This window comes from Bison bison, unplaced genomic scaffold (genome assembly GCF_000754665.1).
Source record: "Bison bison bison isolate TAMUID 2011002044 unplaced genomic scaffold, Bison_UMD1.0 scf7180017862978, whole genome shotgun sequence".
Classification (NCBI taxonomy): domain Eukaryota; kingdom Metazoa; phylum Chordata; class Mammalia; order Artiodactyla; family Bovidae; genus Bison; species Bison bison.
In genome coordinates, this window is record NW_011493550.1 from 67,864 (window position 1) to 75,043 (window position 7,180).

Here is a 7,180-nt window from a genome sequence, read left to right on the forward strand (position 1 = left end):
GACTTACAAGTATCCATTCTCCCCCAAACTCCCCTCCCATCCAGGCTGCCACCTGACACTGAGCAGAGTTCCCTGAGGTGTCCAGCAGGTCCTTGCTGGTTCTCCACGTTAAATATAGCTATACTTGTTAATTTTAAGCTAAGCAGTCTTGGTTGGCTCTCTCCTAGCTTGATACACACCCACACTCAATATATGTTCCCGAGTTATTGGTCTATGCTTCCTCAAGGGGTTCTCTGCTGCTGTTGCTGCTAAGTTGTTTCAGTCGTGCCCGACTCTGTGTGACCCCATAGACGGCAGCCCACCAGGCTCCCCGGTCCCTGGGATTCTCCAGGCAAGAACACTGGAGTGGGTTGCTATTGCCCTCTCTGCAAGGGGTTCTCAGCGGCGCTCAAAAAATGCTAGCCCTTGAGTTCACTCACTCCAAAGATTCCATCAAAGGTCAGATTGCAAAGTGCTGAGCAGTATGGAATATTCTGATTGTAACAGCTTCATCAGCCTGGTCCTAGGTCTTAGACAAATGTTTCAAACAGGGTTGCCGGCTTTAGCAAATTGAAACACAGGACTCATAGTTACATTTGAATTTCGGATTAAAAAAACAAATATGTGTTCTTTGGTATAAGTAAGTCACAACCATAGCATGTGACATACTTTTACTAGATAAACTACTTGTCTGAAATATTGTATGGGAGTACTCTTGCCTGGAAAATCCCATGGGCGGAGGAGCCTGGTGGACTGCAGTCCATGGGGTCGCTAAGAGTCGGACACGACTGAGCGACTTCCCTTTCACTTTTCACTTTCATGCACTGGAGAAGGAAATGGCAACCCACTCCAGTGTTCTTGCCTGGAGAATCCCAGGGACGGGGGAGCCTGGTGGGCTGCTGTCTATGGAGTCCCACAGAGTAAGACACGACTGAAGCAACTCAGCAGCAGCAGCAGCATGTATTGTTTATTATGCAATATTTGATATGTACTTATACTAAAAAAACTGTTATTTATATAAAAAGTTCAGAGACTTCCCTGGTAGTCCCATGGTTAATTCTACGCTTCCCATGAAGGGAGCTCGAGCTTGATTCCTGGTCAGGGAACTGGATCCCGCACGGTGCAACTAAAGACTCCATGTGCTGCAATTAACACCAGCACAGCCAAATAAATAAACAAATGTTTTTTTTTTTTTTAATAAAATATAAAAACTAAAAAAATGCAAATTTAACTGGTGCCTTGTAATTTAAGGGCTTCCCTGGTGGCTCAGATGGTAAGGAATCTGCATATAATGCAGGAGACCTGGGTTTGATCCCTGGGCCGGGAAGATCCCCTGGAGGAGCGAATAGCTACCCACTCCAGTGTTCTCGCCTAGACAATCCCATAGACAGAGGAGCCCGGTGGGCTACGGTCCATGGAGTCGCAAAGACCCAGAAACGACTGAGCGACTGACACTTAACTCGCAGTGTAACGGGGCAACTCCACTTCCAAAGGCATAGCTTGATTTCTAGCAGCGGAAAAGAAAGGGACAAAGACAGTTGGTGTCAACAAAATGCCAAATGTCCATACCGTGTGACCAACAAGTCCTGTCAATCGGGTTTATTCTGAGCAAATAATACAATTATGAGGAGGAGGAGAGCACAAAGGTGGCGACCACAGCACGTTTTTATAGGCGGCTGGATACAGAGCACGTTGCATTGGATAAGACGCTAGGCTGTCAGCACAACTAATGGGCAAAGCCATACGCAAAATTTTCACGAATGAGTATCAAATTAAATATTAGAACGCTATAATTACAAACACATTTGCACATCATAATTACTAAACAAAAGACTCAGAATGGCGGGGCAATTAGATTGTGCGTGGGAGATGTATTATTTTAATATTCATGTTGCAGTGATCGTATTCGAGTTCTCCAGAGAAAAGGAATGAACAGAATGTGCATGGGTACATATGTGTGTATACAGTATACCTATGTATATGTGTGCACATAATGTACATGTGTGTGTGTATATACAGTATATGTAAGTATACATGAATATGCAGTACATGTATACGCGTATACGGGGTATGTATGCATGCGTGTATACGTGTATATATAGGATTTGTGTATATATGTACATACGCACACGCACATACAGCACACGTGCACACACTATATGTATGTATACATATATGTGTGCATAGTGTGTACACATATGTACACATGTACGTGCACACACAACATACGTGTGCATGTATGTACACACATATGTGTACACACGGTGTGTGTGTGTGTGCATAGCGTGTGTGTATATGTGTACACATGCACGTGCATATACAGCCCACGTGTGTATATGTGTGTGTATATATGCGTATGTGTTCACAGTATATGTTTATATGTTTATATACAGAACATGCATATATGTGTGTGTGTGTGTATGTGTGTGTGCAGTATGTCATGTGTGTGTGTGCATGTGTCTATACAGTATATGTATATATACATAAGTGTATATGCAGGATTTGTACGTGTGTAAATATGTACGTGCATGTATACGTGTGTGTGTGCATAGCGTGTGTGTATATGTGTACACATGCACGTGCATATACAGCCCACGTGTGTATATGTGTGTGTATATATGCGTATGTGTTCACAGTATATGTTTATATGTTTATATACAGAACATGCATATATGTGTGTGTGTGTGTATGTGTGTGTGCAGTATGTCATGTGTGTGTGTGCATGTGTCTATACAGTATATGTATATATACATAAGTGTATATGCAGGATTTGTACGTGTGTAAATATGTACGTGCATGTATACGTGTGTGTGTACATGTGTGTGTATATGTGTTTGTGTGTGTTTACATATGCATGTGTGCCTGCTAAGTTGATTCAGCTGTTTTTGACTCTGTGCAACCCTTTGTAGCCCACTGGACTCCTGTGTGTGGGATTCTTCAGACAAGAATACTGGAGTGGGTTCCCATGGCCTCCTTCAGGGGGATCTTTCCTACCCAGGGATCAAACCTACATCTCTTATATCTCCTGTATTGGTGGGCGTGTTCTTTACAACCTGGGAAGCCCCTGTATAAAGACCCTGATGCTCAGCAAGACTGAAGGCAGAAGGAGAAGACGGCGACAGAGGATATGGCTGGATGGCATCACCAACCAATGCACATGGACTTGGGCAAACTCTGGGAGATGGTGAAGGACTGGGAAGCCTGGTGTGCTGCAGTCCATGGGGTTGCAAAGAGTCAGACATGACTGGGTGACTGAACAACAACAACATATACGTGTGTGTGTGTGTGTGTGTGTGTATATAGAGATTTTTTTAAGGAATTGACCCATGCAATTACATGCAGTTACAGAAGCTGGCAAGTCCAAAATCTGCATGGTAGATCAGCAAGCTGGAGACCCAGGAAGGAGATGACATTTCAGGTCAAGTCCAAAGGACGTCTGCTTACAAATTCCACGTTTCTCTGGGGAGAGCACTCTTTTCTTCTATTCATGCCTTCAACCGATTTGACCAGGCCCACCCATGTTATGGAGGGGCAATCTGCTCTACTCAAAGTCTAACAATTTAAAGGTTAATCTCGTCTATTAAACACCCCCATAGAAACATCCAGAATAATGTCTGACCACATAGCCAGACACGATGGTCAAGACAAGTAGACACAAAATTAACACAAGTACTAGGGCTAAAATAAATACTTAGAAATAAAAAAGCAAGAGTGAATGTAAGGTGGGAAACTGGAAGTAGCCAGAATATACTTTTTACTTTTTTTATTTTGGGGGGGCATTTCCCTGGTGGTCCAGTGACTAAGACTCCCTGCTCCCCACGCAGAGGGCCCAGGTTTGATCCCAGGTCAGGGAACCGGATCCCACATGCTGCAACTGAGAGTTAGCTTCCATAATTAAAGACCCCCACATGCTACAACTAAAGATAGCCTTAAGTCATGTTAAATAAGACCAAGGAGATCCTTGATGAAAACCCAAACTCAACTGTGTATGATCTGATGCTCTGAGCCTCATAACTTATTAGCAAAAGCATCATCATCATCACCATCATGTGAACATCGCGGCCATTATTGTGTGAGAAACATCATCGTCTTCATGCTGTTATCACCATCCCATCATCATCGCCACCATCACCATCATCGTCACACCATCATCATCAAGTCACCGTCAACACCATCATCACTAACGTCACCACCATCATGTCATCATCCGCACCATCACCTTCATCCCTTCATCACCAAGACCATCGTCACTATCACAGGACATCCATCACCATTATCAGATCATCATCAACACCATGACCTTCATCCCTTCATCACCAGCATCATCATCGTCACTACCAGATGACATCATGACCATTATCGTATCATCAACACTATCACCTTCATCCCGTCATCCCCAAGATCACCATCGTCATTATCACAGGACAGCATCACCATTATCGTATCATCAGCACCATCACACTCATCCTGTCATCAGCAACATCACTATTATCATCACCATCACCTGACATCATCACCACTGTGTGTCATCACCACCATCACCTTCATCCTCTTATCCCCATCCCCATCCCCACCACCATCAGCACCACCACCATTATCCACGAGGTTCTGAATCCCCATGGCGAGTCGTCAGAGCCTATTCAACTGACCTGAAAGGACTGTCTTCCTCTTTTCTTCATCCCAGAAGGACAGTCATCTGACGGATGTTTTCCTCCGGGCGGTGGAGCATCCTTGGTGGCCTGAAAACAAGGAAAAGTGATGATCGCATGTCCTTGTGAGACAGCCTCTAAGTGGCCTCAAAACAAATTGGTCTGGCTTGAGCCTCCTACATGATTTCTGTGCAGTTTCACCTCCCTACCCTCATTTGTCGTGTGTCACAGTGTGGTTCCTTAGGAATCAATTAAGAGAAATTGAAGACAATAAGGTCTCTTTCTGTCCTTTACGTTCCCTTCAACAGATACTGGTTTCTCTCTGGAGGAACTGACTGTCCTGAATAAGCAGAGGCAGAGAAATGTTCATTTCTGTTATGTTGCTCTTCTGAGAAAAATGACAGGCATGAGCCATCTCTGATGTGTCCACATTGAAGGTAAAACACTCTTGTGGCCCCATGCACTGATTTTTAAACAGTAGCTTTAGAAGTAGGGCTTCCCTGGTAGCTCAGCTGGTAAAGAATCCACCTGCAATCCAGGAGACCCAGGTTTGATTCCTGGATCAGCAAGATCCCCTGGAGAAGGGATAGGCTATCCATTCTAGTCTTCTTGGGCTTTCCTGATGGCTCCGCTGGTAAAGAACCCGCCTGCAATGTGGGAGACCTGGCTTCGATCCCTAGGTTGGGAAGATCCCCTGGAGAAGGGAAAGGCTCCCCACTCCAGAAGTAGGGTGTGCCTGTGTGACACTGAACTCAAATAGAAGTCAGAGAAAGGGTCCACCCAAACTGTGCGAGGAAAACGTGCTGGGGAAAAGTGTTGGAAGAGAAACTTAAAAACAGTGCTGTTGCTTAGATCAGACATGGTTGCTCAGATAAGACATGGCTGCTCAGATCAGACACGGTTGCTCAGATCAAATGTGGTTGCTTAGATTAGATATGGTTGCTCAGATCAGACATGGCTATAGGGGACTGAAGTTTTCCCTTGCCCATGGGACCCATGGAGGCACAACAGAAAATCAAAGACTCCAAATATGTCAGTATTTGAGCTGCTGTGGTGGATGGTTGCACTGTGGCCTCATTAATGAGGGCTGGGCAGGGTACTGTTGGCCAAGCTAGACCCCGAGACCCAAATGTTAGTGAATCTGGAAGTACAGCAAGGGATCAACAAGGCCAGCTGGAGACTCCATGGGTCCGAACAGCTATTCAAGCAGACAAATGGCCCAGACTGCCAAGGTGACATGGCCAGCTGCCTGTTCAAGGCGGATGGAGCCTGGTGAAAACCTCAGAGAGGAAAACTTTGGAAAATGAGGCGAGAGGCTTGTGCCATTGGAATGAGCCACCATCCACACACCCAACCACTCGCCATCCATTCATCTATTTATACATTCATTCCTCATCCATTCACTTATGCACCCATCCACAAATCCATCTAAGCCTCTAACCATCCATCCATCCACCTACCCAACCACTCACCATCCATTCATCTATTTATCCACGCATTCATCCATCCATTCACCATCCATTCACTTATGCAGCCATCCACAAATCCATCTAACCATCCACCCACCCACCCAACCACTCACTATACATTCATCTATTTATCCATCCATTCATTCATCCATATATTCATTCATCATCATTCACTTATGCAGCCATCCACAAACCCATCAAAGCATCTAACCATCCATCAATCCACCCACCCAGCTACTCACCATCCCTTCATCTATTTATCCATCCGTTCATTCATCCATGCATCCATTCATCATCCATTAACTTATGCAGCCATCCACAAATCCACCTAACCATCCATCCACCCATCCAACCACTCACTATCCACTCATCTATTTATCCATCCATTCATTCATCCATCCACTCATTCACCATCATTCACTTATGCATCCATCCACAAATCCATCCATCCATCCATCCACTCACCCAACCATCCCCTCACCATCCATTCATCTACGTATCCATCCACTCATCTATTTATACATCTGTCCATTCATCCATGCCTTCATTCATCCATTCATTCATTATCCATTCATTTATGCATCCACCCACCCATCCACTCACCATCCATTCATCTACCTATCCATCCATTCATCTATTTATCCATCATTCATTCATCCATTCACTTATGCATCCATCCACTACTCCAGTGTTCTTGCCTGGAGAATCCCAGGGATGGCAGAGCCAGGTGGGCTGCCATCTCTGGGGTCGCACAGAGTCAGACATGACTGAAGCACCTTAGCAGCAGCCACAAATCATCCAAACATCTAAACATCCATCCATCCATCCACCCAACCACTCCCCATCCATTCGTCTATTTATCCACCCATTCATCCATCCGTCCATTCACCATCCATTCACTTATGCATCCATCCAGAAATTCATCTAACCATCCATCCACCCATCCATCCACCCACCCAACCACTCACCATCCATTCATCTATTTATCCACCCATTCATCCATCCGTCCATTCACCATCCATTCACTTATGCATCCATCCAGAAATCCATCTAACCATCCATCCACCCAATCATCCACCCACA

General features: G+C 44.9%; 1 protein-coding gene across 1 annotated transcript in view; it reads right to left on the reverse strand.

Moving 5' to 3' along the window:
• Positions 1 to 7,180, reverse strand: part of DHRSX (dehydrogenase/reductase (SDR family) X-linked) — a 121,841-nt gene that overhangs the window by 39,190 nt on the left and 75,471 nt on the right. Inside the window, exon 5 of the transcript XR_824659.1 lies at positions 4,629 to 4,718. The gene's annotated coding sequence lies outside the window, so the exon portion shown is untranslated. The remainder of the gene's footprint in view (positions 1 to 4,628; positions 4,719 to 7,180) is intronic.